Genomic DNA, 17,856 nt, shown 5'->3' with positions numbered 1-17,856 from the left:
CAATCGGTCCTGCCACCCACAGGGTGGGGATCGGGGCTGGGAGAGCAGCAACAGTTTCCAACTTTTCCCAGAGGTTCTTTTGTTTCCTCATCTAAATTAGAAAGTCACTGAAGGAACCCTTGTTCTGACTTTGTCCATCACTATTAAAACTTCTAGGGACATTTTATTGTTTTATAACAATAACACCAGTAAAGCTAAGAGCAGCTTGTAATTACTGAGAGGGTCATTCTATGCCAGACACTGTGCTCAAAGGTTCGTGTGCCTTAAATCCCAGCATTCCCGCAACAACCCTATTTGGAGATGTTTTTAATCCCTAAATAATGGAAGAGGAAACTAAGGCTTGGAAAGTTAAAGTTTTTGTCATACAGATAAATAGAAAATCAAGGCTTTGCTCCAGTCTGCCTGACTCCGAAGTAGATTTCTCAACCCCTAAGCTGTATAGCCTTATGGATCTCATTATTAATGTGACTAGAAAGTTAAAATACTAATTCTGAAAATATCCATGGCGTGAAGTGTGTATGTGTGTGAATCATCATTTGTTATAGGCCGTTTAGAGACCAGAATTATCCAGACAATATGGGAGGGAACAACAAAAACAAATTAGAGATAGCCCTAAGGTCTTTGTTTCGAAGGGTTATCTGGAATGAGGCTGGCAATCAGAGTTGAACCGGGACAAGTCTGGTGAGCCGTGTTGTTTCTTTTGGTTCCACTTAGACACTCAGGGGCAGCATCTATGGACAAAGCAAAAGGCAGTACAGCTTTCAGATGAAACAGGAGAAAAGAACAAGCTTTTAACGTCAATGAGAGTGGATATAGGACAGATTCCGGTTGTGTTCCGAAAATGCTGGTGAACACATTTCTGCATAGCCAAGACTTAGTTGTTTCTAAACACAAAATGTAATTTCAGAGAATTTAGCAGATTTCTCCACTCCTACATCCCTAGCTCCTTCCTGAAGGAGCATGGGTAATAAGAGAGTCTTCTTGGAAGGCATATTAAAAGGATTAGGCCATCGATCACTAATGAGATGTCCAGGATTTAGTAACAAGTAGACAGAATCTAGGACCTTAGTTTAGCCCAGTTTATGCAGAGATGGCAATAGAAATCAAAGAATACAGTGACTGCAGTTTCCTTTGTGCTAGGTTGATCAGATATATTAACACCATTTGATAATAATAAAGATATAAAATGAGCAAGATTTTACTTTTTCCCTAGAGCAGACCAGAACTGGATGTATCTGACTGCCATGGAAATTTAGATTGTAGACTTAAAAACATGAGAGGTTAGGTATGCAAATATGGGACTACAGTATAATCAATCAGCCAACCCCTAAGTGTATTGAATAGCCTTGAATAATAGAGTCAGCACTGTGTGTAATGTCAAATGATGACATGGTCTCTGTCCTTATCTAGGGAGGCAAAGAAGGTATAGAGCAGACAAATGAGAGAACCAAACACTTTTTCATAAAGTGCCTGTTGAAGAAGAGGGACTATACAGGGAAAGGAATTTTAGAAAGCAGCTGGATTATAAGAAAGAGAATTTGATTGGGTATCAAGAGACTTTTATGCTCTATTCTTGGTTTTGCCACTAACTAGCTATGTGACCTTGGATAGACAAATTTCTCTCTCTGGGTTCTTCTCAGTTTCCCCATCTGTGAAATGAGGGGATCAAAGATGACAATCTCTAAGGTCTTTCCAAAGCTAATATTCTAATGTAAAGGAGGAATCACTGGGGGAGATGTCCCAGAAAAAGGGGGTAAGAAATGGCCATGCATGGACAGTGTGTGAGTGAGTGTGTGTGTTTGTGCGTGTGTGTGTGTTAGGAAGGGGCAGTTTTGGAGGTGTGAGGTTTATGAGGAAGGGAAGGGGAGGCAAGAGAAGGATGGGTTTAGAACTGTGAAGGGTAGAAATGGAGAGGTGCGGCACACTCAGATATGACAGCAAAGGCCAGTCATTGTAAGTCTCACTTCCTTGATGTGAAGCAAGCGCACAGTTAATCAAGCCGAAAGCAAGTCATCATTTTTGATTCCTCTCTTTCCCTTACTAATCACATCTAAGTCCATCAAGAATATATACTCATATCGGTTGACTTCTCTCCCTGTCTATTACCACCAACTTACTGCCAACACCTTGCTCTGGGGAGAAAACAACAGCCTTGTGACTGGTCTCTTTGAATCTATCTACTTTAGAGTTGGTCCCCTACAATAGCGTCAGAGCAATCTTTAAAAATTATCAGCAGATCCCGTCACTCCCCTTCTTAAAGCCCTCTAAGGTCTTTGGATTGCACTTAGAATAAAGCCACTTCTCCCCCTTGTCGTTGCTTCATCTACAGGAACTATACACCCCAGCCCAGCCTTCCTCATCACCCTCATGTCTTCATGGTCCTTTTCTCCTGGCCTCATTGGCCTTATTGTCAGGCGTTTCTAGTACACTCTTGCCTCAGATTCTTTACACTTGCTCTTCCTTCTCCCTGGAATATTCTTCCCCTATATCTTCATGGGTTTTTTCCCCTCCCTGTTTTATTCAGGTCTATGTGCAAAGTTCACTTTCCTAAGGGACTTTCTTCAACCTACTGTCAAAAGTGGGCTCCCCTTTTCCAATCGTGCTTTATCACAGTACCCAGTTTCAATGATTCCATAGTATCATTGAGAATGACTTTGTGTACTAATTGACTTATTGCCTATTTCCCCCACTGGAATGTAAGCCCCAAGAAAACAGGGACCTATTCTGCATTGTTCATCTTTGTTTCTTGCCCCTGTAACAGGTATCCAATAAATGCTTGTTGGATGAATGAAAGTGTTTAAGTAACCCATAGGAATGAAACACTGTGATATGGTACTGTGGTTTCGAGCACTATGGATCAACTATCAGGCAGACCTGGGTTCACATCCCCGGTCTGCCACTTTCTTGGCAACCACATGACCCTGGGCGAGTTATATAATCTCTGTAAACCTCAGGTGTAAAATGAGGAGGAAAGTGGTGTCAACATCACTGGGTTGTGAGGCATATTTCATGCAACAATGTCATTAAAGCCCTGAGCTCAGTGCTTCATAGAATTAGCTTCTTGTTTCTTTTTACATTTTACATGCCTACGGTCTTCCTTTCTTTAGGCCATGAAAGTCTAGTTTTCCTTTGACCAGAGAAGGAAAATGGTATGTAATATATAAAGGGATTTCCCTCCCTTCATTCCTCTTTCTCCCTCTTTTCCTTCCTCCCTTCCCTCCCTCTCTCATGTTTTCTTATTCTTCTTTTCCTCTCATCTTTCCATCTCTCTCATTTATTGATATAGATGCATATGCATTTATAGTCACACGCTAATATTATACATTAGATAAATTTAAGTGTGATAGAAAGCTCCTTTTATTGTTGTTGTTGTTATTAAAATTACTTTGTGAAAAAGCATATGGTTGAATAATATGTTGACTGTTAAATCTACCCTTCAAATAAAATAAATTTTTAATATATTAATAATCATTTGGATAGTACTTTGGGTTGTAAATTATACCCAGTAGCATTATTTAATATGATTTTATTTGATTTGATATAATTGTCACATTCACACAAGAAAACAAAAAGTTCAGGGCAGTGATGGAATTGTGTCACCCCCCAAAAATGTATGTCTAAGCCCTAAACTCTGATGTCTGTGAATGTGACCTTATATGGAAATAGGGTCTTTGCAGGTGTAATTAAGTTAAAGACCTGAAGAAGAGATCATCCTGGGTTTAGAGCGGGTCCTAAATCCAATGACTAATGTCCTTATAGGAGAAAAGAGAGGGATATTTGAGACACAGAGACACACAGGGAAGAAGACCATGTGAAGAGAGGCAGAGATTAGAGTAATGCATTTAGAAGTCAAAGAAAGTCAAAGATTACTAGGAGAAAGGCATGGAATGGCTTCCCCTCAGATCCTCCAGAAGGGACCAAAACTGCTGACACTTTGATTTAACACTTTCAGCCTCCAGAACTACAGAGAATAAATTTCTGTTGTTTTAAGCCACCAAGTTTGTAGTAATTTGTTACAGCAGCCCTAGGAAATTAATTCATTCAGTGAATTCACAAAGATGCAATTCTAAGCCTAGAGACCATCCATAAACCCAGCTGGCAAACACTTAAGACGAACGGATTTATACAGATTTTTCCAGGCTGGAGGCTGCCCTGTCTTAACAAGTCTGACAAACCAAATCTGCCTTGAAAATGTACTTTGAAATTGTGCACGTCTATCTCTACAGCTTGCCTCCTGGCCCATTCATTGACCTCTTTTACATGGACCCTGAAAATAATCTTCTAACTGGCACTCCTGCTTCCAAACATGGCACCTACCAGCCCACTCTTCACACGGCAAGAATGGATGGATTGTCTTGAACCCTCAATGGATCATTTTATTCTAAGTACAGTGAGAAGTCATGGCCTCATGCTTTCAATAGCTTCCCATGGAAATCAGAGTAAAATACCCTCTTCCAACCATGACCTCCAAGGCTCTTCGTGACCTGGTGTGTGCCTTCTCTCCAAACTTATCTGCAGAAGATGCTTTGCTTACTGTGCTTCAGCCTTTCCCACAGATTATACAGCCAAAGGAGGGAAGAAATCATATCAGTCTCGTTCATCTTTGCATTTTCAGTGCCTAATGAAGTCCCTGGCACTTAGTCGATACTCAAAAGATACTTGCTGATTTGGTAGTTGAATAAATCGATGGCTTAAGGAAGGTCTCCACTCCTTTGTGAGTCTCCTTTTGATATGGCCCAGGAGTCTTTTTGATAGGAGTGCATTTGTTTTAGTGGATACTTTTGCTAGGATACTTGTCGTATCTATATATAGTCACTGTAGTAGTTCTTGCACTTGATTAACCAACCTAGGAATGGAGCCAATTGGAATGGTAAAAAGGATATTGCTCATTAAAAATGAGGATTGAGGCTTCCCTGGTGGCGCAGTGGTTGAGAATCTGCCTGCCAATGCAGGGGACACGGGTTCGAGCCCTGGTCTGGGAAGATCCCACATGCCGCGGAGCAACTAGGCCCTTGAACCACAACTACTGAGCCTGCGCGCCTGGAGCCTGTGCTCCGCAACAAGAGAGGCCGCGATAGTGAGAGGCCTGCGCACCGCGATGAAGAGTGGCCCCCTCTTGCCGCAACTAGAGAAAGCCCTCGCACAGAGACGAAGACCCAACACAGCCAAAAAATAAATTAATTAATTAAATTTTTAAAAAATGATGATTGATAAATCCTCCCATTTCTCCAAAAGCTGTCTCTTCATTTTCATTTTTCAGCCGTCTTTTCCATGGCCTATGAATTGGTTCTTTTCTGTTTGTCAGGCCTCCCTATCCTCCCCCCAATCCCAACTCTAACTGTTTTGTTTACTTATTGCCCCTGGGGCTGATCATCATGACAGGTTTCCCTGGTTTCCTGGTCAGCTAGCCTCTGTTCTCTTTGGCCTGTGAAAGGTAATGGCAGGAGACTGGAAAGGCTGGAAGAGAGAGGTCAGGGTATCTCTTCCCTGCTCCATCAGTGCTCTAGGCATAGTCTCTGGTAATGGCTGCATCCCTCTAGGACTATAGTTCCTGTCAGGATACTCTTTCTCCATGGTTCCAGCACTCACTGAGCTCTGGAGAGCTTATTTCTTCTCCTTGCCCTTTGGAACGAATTCTTGGTAGTAACAGCTTTCTGCTAGTGCTGGTTTCTGGGTGCCTCACCATCCTTTGGTGATTCCCTTAACTCTGTCTAAACCTTTATAAACAGTTTCTTCATTAAAACCTCTTGAGCCACCTGTGTTGGATTCCTTTTTCTGTTGGAAATGGACTTTTAACACTCTATTAACTATTAGGACAGGGGAGTAAGGGTCTAGGGTTAGACAATATGTATTTTTGTTGGCTCATGGCTGGTTTGCAGCTATCATCTTGTCCTGACTGATTAAAGTTCATTTTCACCTTCAGGCTAAGGTAAGAGGAAATGCTCTTTGCCAGCCACACAGGCCAATATGAAGTTGAATTAGTTGAATAACCATAGCTTCCACGTCCTAGAAAAAGTCCAGAATCCGTTTCACAAATTGCCTTCATGTACTGTGGCAGAAACTGTTAAAGTTCATCCAATATCCATGAGTTTTACTTAGACTGGGGCCTTGTGATTGGATTCTGGCCCATGGGAGGTGAGTGTCACTGATGCAGACCAATTTCAGGGGTAACCTTTTAAGAGACCTCCCACTGTCCTCCCATTTATTCCTCCTTGGCCACAGTGACCTTGGAGGCCAATGTACAGATGGTCCAGTTACAAGATGGAGGAGGGCTGCTCAACATGCTTCATATTTTGACTGACTGGCAAACACACCTTTATTGTGTTAGTCACTGAGATTTTGGGTTACATTTGTTACCTCAGACCTGCCTAGCCTATTTTGACTAATAGGTATATAAAGTAGATTTATTCATCCCTAGTATCTTAAGCTTTTGCGGGGCCCAAATCAGCAATAGAAAACAACTGATGTATTACTGCCTCTCCCTGACACCAGGGTCACAGTAGATATTGCTGGTCAACAAGAGCAATTGCTGGTCAACAACTCTTCCAAGATGGGCCTAGGGTGTCTTCTGGATCATTCTCCACACAGAGCAACAATTGTTGCTGGTCAACAACTCTTCCAAGGTGGGCCCAGGATGTCTTCTGGATCATTCTCCAAACAGAGTTCCAAACAGACACTGCCAAACAATAGGCAAAACCTATTCTAGGTTCTGTTCTATGTGGTGAGCTTTACTTTGTGCTCTATCCAACCACTTACTGGATTATAATTTTGAAATCTTTTGTTATTTATTTTCATTATGGAAAATAAGTACGATTTTCATAGTCCATTTTCAGTTTGATTTGTTTGTAAAATTTTGTGTGCTACCTTATTAATATTCATTAATCCCTCACCCTAGAATCAAATAGCAAACCTTAAAGAAATTCCCGAGGGGAGGCCTTCAAGATGATGGAGGAGTAAGATGTGGAGATCACCTTCCTCCCCATAAATACATCAAAAATACATCTACATGTGGAACAACTCCTACAGAACACCTACTGAATGCTGGCAGAAGACCTCAGACTTCCCAAAAGGCAAGAAAATCCCCATGCACCTGGGTAGAGCAAAAGAAAACAGAAAAAACAGAGACAAAATAATAGGGATGGGACCTGCACCTCTGGGAGGGAGCTGTGAAGGAGGAAACGTTTCCACACACTAGGAAGCCCCTTCACTGGCGGAGATGGGGTGTGGGCCGGGGGGAAACTTCAGAGCCATGGAGGAGAGTGAAGCAACAGAGCTGCAGAAGGCAAAGCGGAGGGATTCCTGCACAGAGGATCAGTGCCGACCAGCACTCACCAACCTGAGAGGCTTGTCTGCTCACCCACCAGGGCAGGTGGGGGCTGGGAGCTGAGGCTGGGCTTTGGAGGTTAGACCCCAGGGAGAGGACTGGGGTTGGCTGCGTGAACACAGCCTGAAGGGGGCTAGTGCACCACAGCTCACCGGGAGGGAGTCCAGGAAAAAGGCTGGAACTGCCAGAGAGACAAGAGACCTTTGTTTCGGAGAGTGCAAGAAGAGGGGATTCCTTCCCAGTGTGCCCACAGAAGGCAGAGCACTGCCTAAACGAGCTCCAGAGACAGGCGCGAGCTGCGGCTATCAGCTTGGACCCCAGACATGGGCATGAACCACTAATGCTGCTGCTGCTGCCACCAAGAATCCTGTGTTCAAGCACAGGTCACTATCCACACACCCCCAGGAGCCTGTGCAGCACGTCACTGCCAGGGGCCCATGATCCAGGGACAACACAAGGCATGCCTCAGGCTGATACAACGTCATGCCGGCCTCTGCCACCTCAGACTCACCCTGCATTCTAATTATGACTACCGTACCCAACCCTCCCCCTGGCCTGAGTGAGCAACACAGCCCTAATCAGCTGCTTCTTTAACCCCCTCTTGTCTAGGTGGGTAACAGACTCCTGAGGGTGACCTACACTAAGGCAGGGCCAAAACCAAAGCTGAACCTCAGGAGCTGTGCGAACAAAGAAGAGAAAGAAAATTTCTTCATGCAGCCTCAAGAGCAGCAGATTAAATCCCCACAATCAACTTGATAAACCCTGCATCTGAAGAATACCTGAATAGACAATGAATGTTCCCAAATTTGAGGTGGTGGACTTTGGGAGCAACTGTAGACTTGGGGTTTGCTTTCTGCATCTAATTTGTTTCTGGTTTTATGGTTATCTTAGTTTAGTATTTAGTGCTATTATCATTGGTGGATTTGTTTATTGGCTGGGTTGCTCTCTTCCTTTTTTTAAATATATATATATATATATATATTTTCTCCTTTTTCTCTTTTTGTGAGTGTGTATGTGTATGCTTCTTCGTGTGATTTTGTCTGCATAGGTTTACTCTTACCATTTCTCCTAGGGTTCTCCCTGTTCATTTTTTTGTTTTTTTTCTTCCTTTTCTTCTGAGACATTTGGCTGGCAATGTCTTGGTGCTCCAGCCGGGTGCTGGGCCTAAGCCATCAAGGTGGGAGGGTCGAATCCAGGACACTGGACTACAAGAAACCTCCTGGCCCCACGTAGTATCCATTGGCAAGAGCTTTCCCAGAGATCTTCACCTCAATGCTAAGACCCACCCCATCCAAAGGTCAGCAAGCTCCAGTTCCGGATGCCCCATGCCAAACAACTAGCAAGACAGGAACACAACCCCACCCATTAGCAGAGAGCCTGCCTAAAGTCATACTAAGTTCACAGACACTCCAAAACACACCACCAGATGTGGCCCCACCCACCAGAAGGACAAGATACAGCCCCACCCACCAGAATACAGGCACCAGTCCCCTCCACCAGGAAGCCTACACAAGTCACTGAACAAACCTCACCCACTGGGGGAAGACACCAAAAATAACAGGAACTACAAACCTGCAGCCTGCGAAAAGGGGACCACAAACACAGTAAGTTAAACAAAATGAGAAAACAGAAATGTGTAGCAGATGAAGGAGCAAGGTAAAAACCCACCAGACCAAACAAATGAAGAGGAAATAGGCAGTCTACCTGAAAAAGAATTCAGAATAATGATAGTAAGGATGATGCAAAATCTTGGAAGTAGAATGGAGAAAATACAAGAAATGTTTAATAAGGACCTGGAAGAACTAAAGAGCAAACAAACAATGATGAACAGCACAATAAATGAAATTAAAAATTCTCTAGAAGGAATCAATAGCAGAATAACTGAGGCAGAAGAATGGATACGTGACCTGGAAGATAAAATAGTGGAAATAACTGCCACAGAGCAGAATAAAGAAAAAAGAAAGAGAAGAATTGAAGACACTCTCAGAGACCTCTGGGACAACATGAAATGCACCAATATTCGAATTATAGGGGTCCCAGGAGAAGAAGAGAAAAAGAAACGGACTGAGAAAATATTTGAAGGGATTATAGTTGAGAACTTCCCTAACATGGGAAAGGAAGTAGTCAATCAAGTCCAGGAAGAGCAGAGAGCCCCATACAGGATAAATCCAAGGAGAAACATGCCAAAATACGTATTAATCAAACTATCAAAATTAAATATAAAGAAAAAATACTAAAAGCAGCAAGGGGAAAGCAACAAATAACACACAAGGGAAACCCCATAAGGTTAACAGCTGATCATTCAACCAAAACTCTGCAAGCCCGAAGGGAGTGGAAGGACATATTTAAAGTGATGAAAGAGAAAAATCTACAACCAAGATTACTCTGCCCAGCAAGGATCTCATTCAGATTCTATGGAGAAATTAAAAGCTTTACAGAGAAGCAAAAGCTAAGAGAATTCAGCACAACTAAACCAGCTTTACAACAAATGCTAAAGGAATTTCTCTAGGCAGGAAGCACAAGAGAAGGAAAAGACCTACAAAAACAAACCCAAAACAATTGAGAAAATGGTAATAGGAACATACATATCAATAACTACCTTAAATGTAAATAGATTAAATGCTCCAAGCAAAAGACACAGACTGGCTGAATGGATACAAAAACAAGACCCGTATATATGCTGTCTACAAGAGACCCACTTCAGACCTAGGGACAAAATAGACTTGAAAACAAAGACTATTACAAGAGACAAAGAAGGACACTACATAATGATCAGGTGATCAATTGAAGAAGAAGATATAACAATTGTAAATGTTTATGCACCCAACACAGAAGCACCTCAATACATAAGGCAAATGCTAACAGCCATAAAAGGAGAAATTGACAGTCACAAAATAATAGTAGGAGACTTTAACACCCCACTTTCACCAATGGACAGATCATCCAAAATGAAAATAAATAAGGAAACACAAGCTTTAAATGATACATTAAACAAGATGGACTTAATTGATATTTATAGGACATTCCACCCAAAAACAACAGAATACACATTTTTCTCAAGTGCGCATGGAACATTCTCCAGGATAGATCATATCTTGGGTCACAAATCAAGCCTTGGTAAATTTAAGAAAATTGAAATCATATCAAGTATCTTTTCCGACCACAATGCTATGAGACTAGATATCAATTACAGGAAAAGATGTGTAAAAAATACAAACACATGGAGGCTACACAATACACTACTTAATAACGAAGTGATCACTGAAGAAATCAAAGGGGAAATCAAAAAATACCTAGAAACAAATGACAATGGAGATACGACGACCCAAAACCTATGGGACGCAGCAAAAGCAGTGCTAAGAGGGAAGTTTATAGCAATACAAGCCTACCTCAAGAAACAGGAAACATCTCGAATAAACAACCTAACCTTGCACCTAAAGCAATTAGAGAAAGAAGAACAAAAAAACCCCAAAGCTAGCAGAAGGAAAGAAATCATAAAGATCAGGTCAGAAATAAATGCAAAAGAAATGAAGGAAACAATAGCAAAAATCAATAAAACTAAAAGCTGGTTCTTTGAGAAGATAAACAAAATTGATAAACCATTAGCCAGACTCATCAAGAGAAAAAGGGAGAAGACTCAAATCAATAGAATTAGAAATGAAAAAGGAGAAGTAACCACTGACACTGCAGAAATACAAAAGATCATGAGAGATTACTACAAGCAACTCTACGCCAATAAAATGGACAACCTGGAAGAAATGGACAGATTCTTAGAAATGCACAAACTGCCGAGACTGAACCAGGAAGAAATAGAAAATATGAACAGACCAATCACAAGCACTGAAATTGAAACTGTGATTAAAAACCTTCCAACAAACAAAAGCCCAGGACCAGATGGCTTCACAGCTGAATTCTATCAAACATTTAGAGAAGAGCTAACACCTATCCTTCTCAAACTCTTCCAAAATATAGCAGAGGGAGGAACACTCCCAAACTCATTCTACGAGTCCACCATCACCCTGATACCAAAACCAGACAAAGATGTCACAAAGAAAGAAAACTACAGGCCAATATCACTGATGAACATAGATGCAAAAATCCTCAACAAAATACTCGCAAACAGAATCCAACAACACATTAAAAGGATCATACACCATGATCAAGTGGGGTTTATCCCAGGAATGCAAGGATTCTTCAATATACGCAAATCAATCAATGTGATACACCATATTAACAAATTGAAGGAGAAAAACCATATGATCATCTCAATAGATGCAGAGAAAGCTTTCGACAAAATTCAACACCCATTTATGATAAAAGCCCTGCAGAAAGTAGGCATAGAGGGAACTTTCCTCAACATAATAAAGGCCATATATGACAAACCCACAGCCAACATTGTCCTCAATGGTGAAAAACTGAAAGCATTTCCACTAAGATCAGGAAGAAGACAAGGTTGCCCACTCTCACCACTATTATTCAACATAGTTATGGAAGTGTTAGCCACAGCAATCAGAGAAGACAAAGAAATAAAAGGAATCCAAATCGGAAAAGAAGAAGTAAAGCTGTCACTGTTTGCAGATGACATGATACTATACATAGAGAATCCTAAAGATGCTACCAGAAAACTCCTAGAGCTAATCAATGAATTTGGTAAAGTAGCAGGATACAAAATTAATGCACAGAAATCTCTTGCATTTCTATACACTAATGATGAAAAATCTGAAAATGAAATTAAGAAAACACTCCCGTTTACCATTGCAACAAAAAGAATAAAATATCTAGGAATAAACCTACCTAAGGAGACAAAAGACCTGTATGCAGAAAATTATAAGACACTGATGAAAGAAATTAAAGATGATACAAATAGATGGAAAGATATACCATGTTCCTGGATTGGAAGAGTCAACATTGTGAAAATGACTCTACTACCCAAAGCAATCTACAGATTCAATGCAATCCCTATCAAATTACCACTGGCATTTTTCACAGAACTAGAACAAAAAATTTCACAATTTGTATGGAAACACAAAAGACCCCAAATAGCCAAAGCAATCTTGAGAACGAAAAATGGAGCTGGAGGAATCAGGCTCCCTGACTTCAGACTATATTACAAAGGTACAGTAATCAAGACAGTTTGGTACTGGCACAAAAAGAGAAATATAGATCAATGGAACAGGATAGAAAGCCCAGAGATAAACCCACGCACATATGGTCACCTTATCTTTGATAAAGGAGGCAAGCATATACAGTGGAGAAAAGACAGCCTCTTCAATAAGTGGTGCTGGGAAAATTGGACCGATACATGTAAAAGTATGAAATTAGAACACTCCCTGACACCATGCACAAAAATAAACTCAAAATGGATTAAAGACCTAAGTGTAAGACCAGACACTATCAAACTCTTAGAGGAACACATAGGCAGAACACTCTATGACATACATCACAGCAAGATTCTTTTTGACCCAGCTCCCAGAGAAATGGAAATAAGAACACAAATAAACAAATGGGACCTAATGAAACTTAAAAGTTTTTGTACAGCAAAGGAAACCATAAACAAGACCAAAAGACAACCATCAGAATGGGAGAAAATATTTGCAAATGAAGCAACTGACAAAGGATTAATCTCCAAGATTTACAAGCAGCTCATGCAGCTCAATAACAAAAAAACGAACAACCCAATCCAAAAATGGGCAGAAGACCTAAATAGACATTTCTCCAAAGAAGATATACAGATGGCCTACAGACACATGAAAGAATGCTCAACATCATTAATCATTAGAGAAATGCAAATCAAAACTACAATGAGATATCATCTCACACCGGTCAGAATGGCCATCATCAAAAAATCTAGAAACAATAAATGCTGGAGAGGGTGTGGAGGAAAGGGAACTCTCTTGCACTGTTGATGGGAATGTAAATTGATACAGCCACTATGGAGAACAGTATGGAGGTTCCTTAAAAAACTACAAATAGAACTACCATACGATCCAGCAATCCCACTACTGGGCATATACCCTGAGAAAACCGTAATTCAAAAAGTCATGTACCATAATGTTCATTGCAGCACTATTTACAATGGCCAAGACATGGAAGCAACCTAAGTGTCCATCGACAGATGAATGGTTAAAGAAGATGTGGCACATATATACAATGGAATATTACTTGGCCATAAAAAGAAAAGAAATTGAGTTATTTGTAGTGAGGTGGATAGACCTAGAGTCTGTCATACAGAGTGAAGTAAGTCAGAAAGAGAAAAACAAATACCATATGCTAACACATATATATGGAATCTAAAAAAAAAAAAAAAAAAAAAGGTCATGAAGAACCTAGGGGCAAGACAGGAATAAAGACACAGACCTACTAGACAATGGACTTGAGGACACGGGGAGGGGGAAGAATAAGCTGGGACGAAGTGAAATAGTAATATTGACATATATACACTACCAAATGTAAAATAGATAGCTAGTAGGAAGCAGCTGCATAGCACAGGGAGATCAGCTTTGTGTCCACCTAGAGGGGTGGGATAGGGAGGGTGGGAGGGAGATGCAAGAGGGTGGGGATATGGGGATATATATATACATATAGCTGATTCACTTTGTTATACAGCAGAAACTAACACAACATTGTAAAGCAATTATACTCCAATAAAGATGTTAAAAAAAATTCCCTTTAGAAAAGTTGATAATATCCTACTTAAAATATACATTTCAGTAAATATATTTGTGTTTTAAGTCAGATTCCAATCCCTGATATAAATCTCGATTTGGAAACAGTTTTATTTCTTCATTTATAGAATTCTGTTGTCCCAATATAAAAACAACTAAAAATCAAATGCACTGACTTTTGGTTCACAGAATCCTTTGATCTTATCTGGAGCTGCTGAACTCAAGTGAGAAAAAAGTAAGCAAAAACTCAGAAAAGACCTCAGAATACAGATACGCTTTACAACTAGTTTTGCCCTTATACTTTGTTGGGGAAGAAGAAATTTTCCTCAGTCCTTCTAGGTTCTTCTGGCTGGTCTAAGAATAAATGAACATGAGACAGATTAACAGGAGAAAATTAACCAAAAGTTTAATGGCATGTATACATGGGCTAGATCTAGGAAAACTGAGTAAATTTCCCAAATGGCCAAAGCCCTCACCTTAAATGCCATCTTCAGCTAAAGACAAAAGAGGATTTTGTTAGTTTGGGATTTCAGAGGAGAGGAAGGAAATTGACATGGAGATGGAAGAACAAATGCTTGGTTAAAAAATGCTTGCTGGGCTATGCAGAGATAGTGGGACACAGAGAGGTATTTTAGCAAACAGACCTTGCTAGGTTCTTCCCTGTCTACCACACCTAGTTCATACCACAGTTATCTTTGGTGATACCTCTATCTACAATCTTTAGGCAGTTAGGGCAAAGGTCAAAGATTCTTCCTGAATGTTTTAGGCCTTGATTGATTCCAGCTCGAAATAATCTGCATGCCAAAGAGATATTTTGGGGTGGGAAATTTGCTCCCTTACAACTTGATATATGTTTAGAGAAAGATTTTAGTGTGTTAATTATTTCTAGAACTATTATGCACCAACTGGCCCCTAGAATACATTTACAGGAAACGGATCCACTTCCCACTATAACAGGAATGTTAAAGGATTCTCCTATTTTGGGTATTCCTCAGTTTCTTTTTTAGCATTTCTAAACATCTTTTAAAGTATTTTGTTTCCTTTCTTAGTATTATAATAAAGGAGAAGTTGGCTAACATTTGGTTGGTCACGATCAATAGAGTCTTCAATAGAGATTGACATCATTTCATGGAGTGCTTGGAGGGCAGAGAGCAGATGTGGCTCTGGGTTGTCCTCACCAACCAGTCTGTTTTTGGTTCACTTATTTGATGTTCACAAGTGAAAAAAACATAAGAACTGCTAAAAATAAGTTTGAACTTCACTGTCTTAATTGGTTGCCCAAAGTGCTTGTATTATAGATAGAAGTCAAAATTATTTCAGATAGTTACTGTTTCCCTAGGGTTCCACCCATTCAATTCCCACAAAAAAGACAGCACATCCTGGTCACTTGAAGTTCTAACTTTTGAAGGAATTTCTTATAAACATGGAATCTGTCTTGCCAGATCCCTTGATCCACATTGAGCTTGTGTTCACTAATTAAGACTCGGCTATCTTGGGTAATCTTCAGACGTCAAAAAACAAGATCAAAGAAGCTACATTTGATTATCTTGTCACTCAGGTGTTCCTGTTCAAGCGTTTCCTTTGTGTCACTTTCTCCTGATCTTAAACCTGATTTGAAATCCTGCCTCATCTGTAGATTCTGATCATCCTTGTCATCTGCCATCACTGATCGATATCTTTGCTTTCTACATTAATTTTCTCCCAGGTTTCTTCCCATTTGAAATCTATACCCACACTTTTACCCTCCCCTGCCATAGTCAAGTCTGTGCCTCTGGTTGCCTTTTTATTGAGCTCTTCCAATCCTTAAACAGAATGGACTTGGAAACCTAGACACTCTTTTTGAAGAGAGTAGATCAGAGTGTCTGATTAAATTCAGAAAGTTACTAAGAGTTTAAATATAGAATCACATAATTCTAGGTCCTCAAAAGCAAAAATGTGGGCTTTCCTGACCCTGAGTGTGAGGTCACATTTCACAGTAACTAATTATTTCATCCTGGAATGACTCAGGATGAGCCATTAAAGGTAAAGATCCTTTGTGACAACCTAGAGGGGTGGGATAGGGAGGATGGGAGGGAGGCTTAAGAGGGGCATATGGGGATATATGTATATTTATAGCTGATTCACTTTGTTGTACAACAGAAACTAACACAACGCTGTAAAGCAATTATACTCCAATAAAGATATTTTTTAAAAAAAGGTAAAGAAACAATTGTTTAACCTTCCTAACTGGCTTCTCAATCCTTGATTTATGATCATAGGTTTTAAAAGTAATTTCTCATGTTCAGGGATTATCATTCCTTATTTAGGAACTCCACAGCCATTTGTATGTAGGGAAGACTGGTCTTGCAGCAGTGATTTCAGTTAACCATCATGTCCAGAAAATAATAACATCCTGGCATCACCATCTTACTTCCTAACTCTGTGACCTTTGATAAGTTTCTGAATATCTCTGTCTCAGTTTTCTCACAACATGAGCAATAATAATATTCTAATCTTTAGGATTGTCATGAGGATGAAATGAGATAACCTGTGCAGAATGCTTAGTACAATGTTGGTACAAAGTGGGCATCAATAAAAGTTAGCTATTAGTATTAGTAGAAGTTAGTAGAGTTGAAGAACTTTTTAAGATAGACCAATGGATGCCAGATCTTCAGGCAGACTATCTAGATCTTGCAGGCCACTGGTGCTGGATTTAACTCCAAAAGTGAAATAGTTGTCTAATAGCTATCCGAGATGAAGAATGAGGGTAGTCATTACCAGCTGGATATTTTCTTTCATTTAAGAAAAGAAGCAGAAAAACTAGAAACCAGTGATTCAAAATCATCAACAATATAATACGAGTTGTATTTGGAAAATGATGAATTTGTCATATAAGGCAACCATTATGCCTGTTCCTCCGGTGTCAGAAAGGGAGAAAATCCCCACTTAACTCTTTACTCACTTTATGTGTGTTTTTTCTGTGATCTGTACTCCAAACTCCCGAAATCTTTCCATGTTATACAGTCTATGAGAAAATTGTTTATTCATGCTGAGTAAAATGGAAAAATAACTCAATGAATGTCATATGTGAGGATCTCTTTTAGAGCTCTCAGTGCTTTGCTGATTTTTAGTTATAGTATTACAAATGGTGCTTCATGTTTAGCTTCTGTTCTCGTGACACTTGTATTCAATTCTCCTCTGTTGGGTAGTCGTTAATTGCCCATATTCTGTTTAGAAAGTTAACATCTCCTTTCTCACTCTGCTGTCCTGGGTTGGTGTGGAAAGAACATGGACACTGGAGACTGGCAAGCCTGGGTCCAACATCTGGTTCTAACCCTTACAGGCTGGGTGACTTTGAGCGATAACCTTACTACCTGAAGCCCAAGTTTCCGAATATGAAGTGAAGGTACTTCCTATACTTCATAAAGTTGTTTTGGGAAATTAGGTATCTAATTAGGTATCGTGTATGTGATGTGTAATATAAGTAATTGTTGCTCAATGAATGTTAATTTTCTCCCCTTCTTTCCTCCATTTGAACAGTGTTCTCCTGGTCTCTAACTACTTCTAGAGCCTAGATAATCCCAGAGAATCTTTCTCATGTTCTTCCTGCCATTCCTGGTAGATGAGCTAGAGACAATAAAGAGAATGAAAGAAAAAGCAACAACTGATGAACCCCATTCATTCCTATCCTCCATCTAATTCTGGATGCCAGTGACATTGTATGATGATATGATCAGTTCCTGGACCACTCTGGCACTATTCAAACATTTACAATTCTACTGTGTGTAGTGTGTATGTATCCAAATAGGAGCACATGCAACTATGTCATGTGTGAAAGCTTAATTCAAAAGAAATGAAGTTATGGCCCTGCCGTCCACTCCCAAGGTA

The sequence above is a fragment of the Balaenoptera ricei genome, chromosome 5 (genome assembly GCF_028023285.1).
Source record: "Balaenoptera ricei isolate mBalRic1 chromosome 5, mBalRic1.hap2, whole genome shotgun sequence".
NCBI classification, from domain to species: Eukaryota; Metazoa; Chordata; class Mammalia; order Artiodactyla; family Balaenopteridae; genus Balaenoptera; species Balaenoptera ricei.
Note: the sequence above shows the minus strand (reverse complement) of the source record.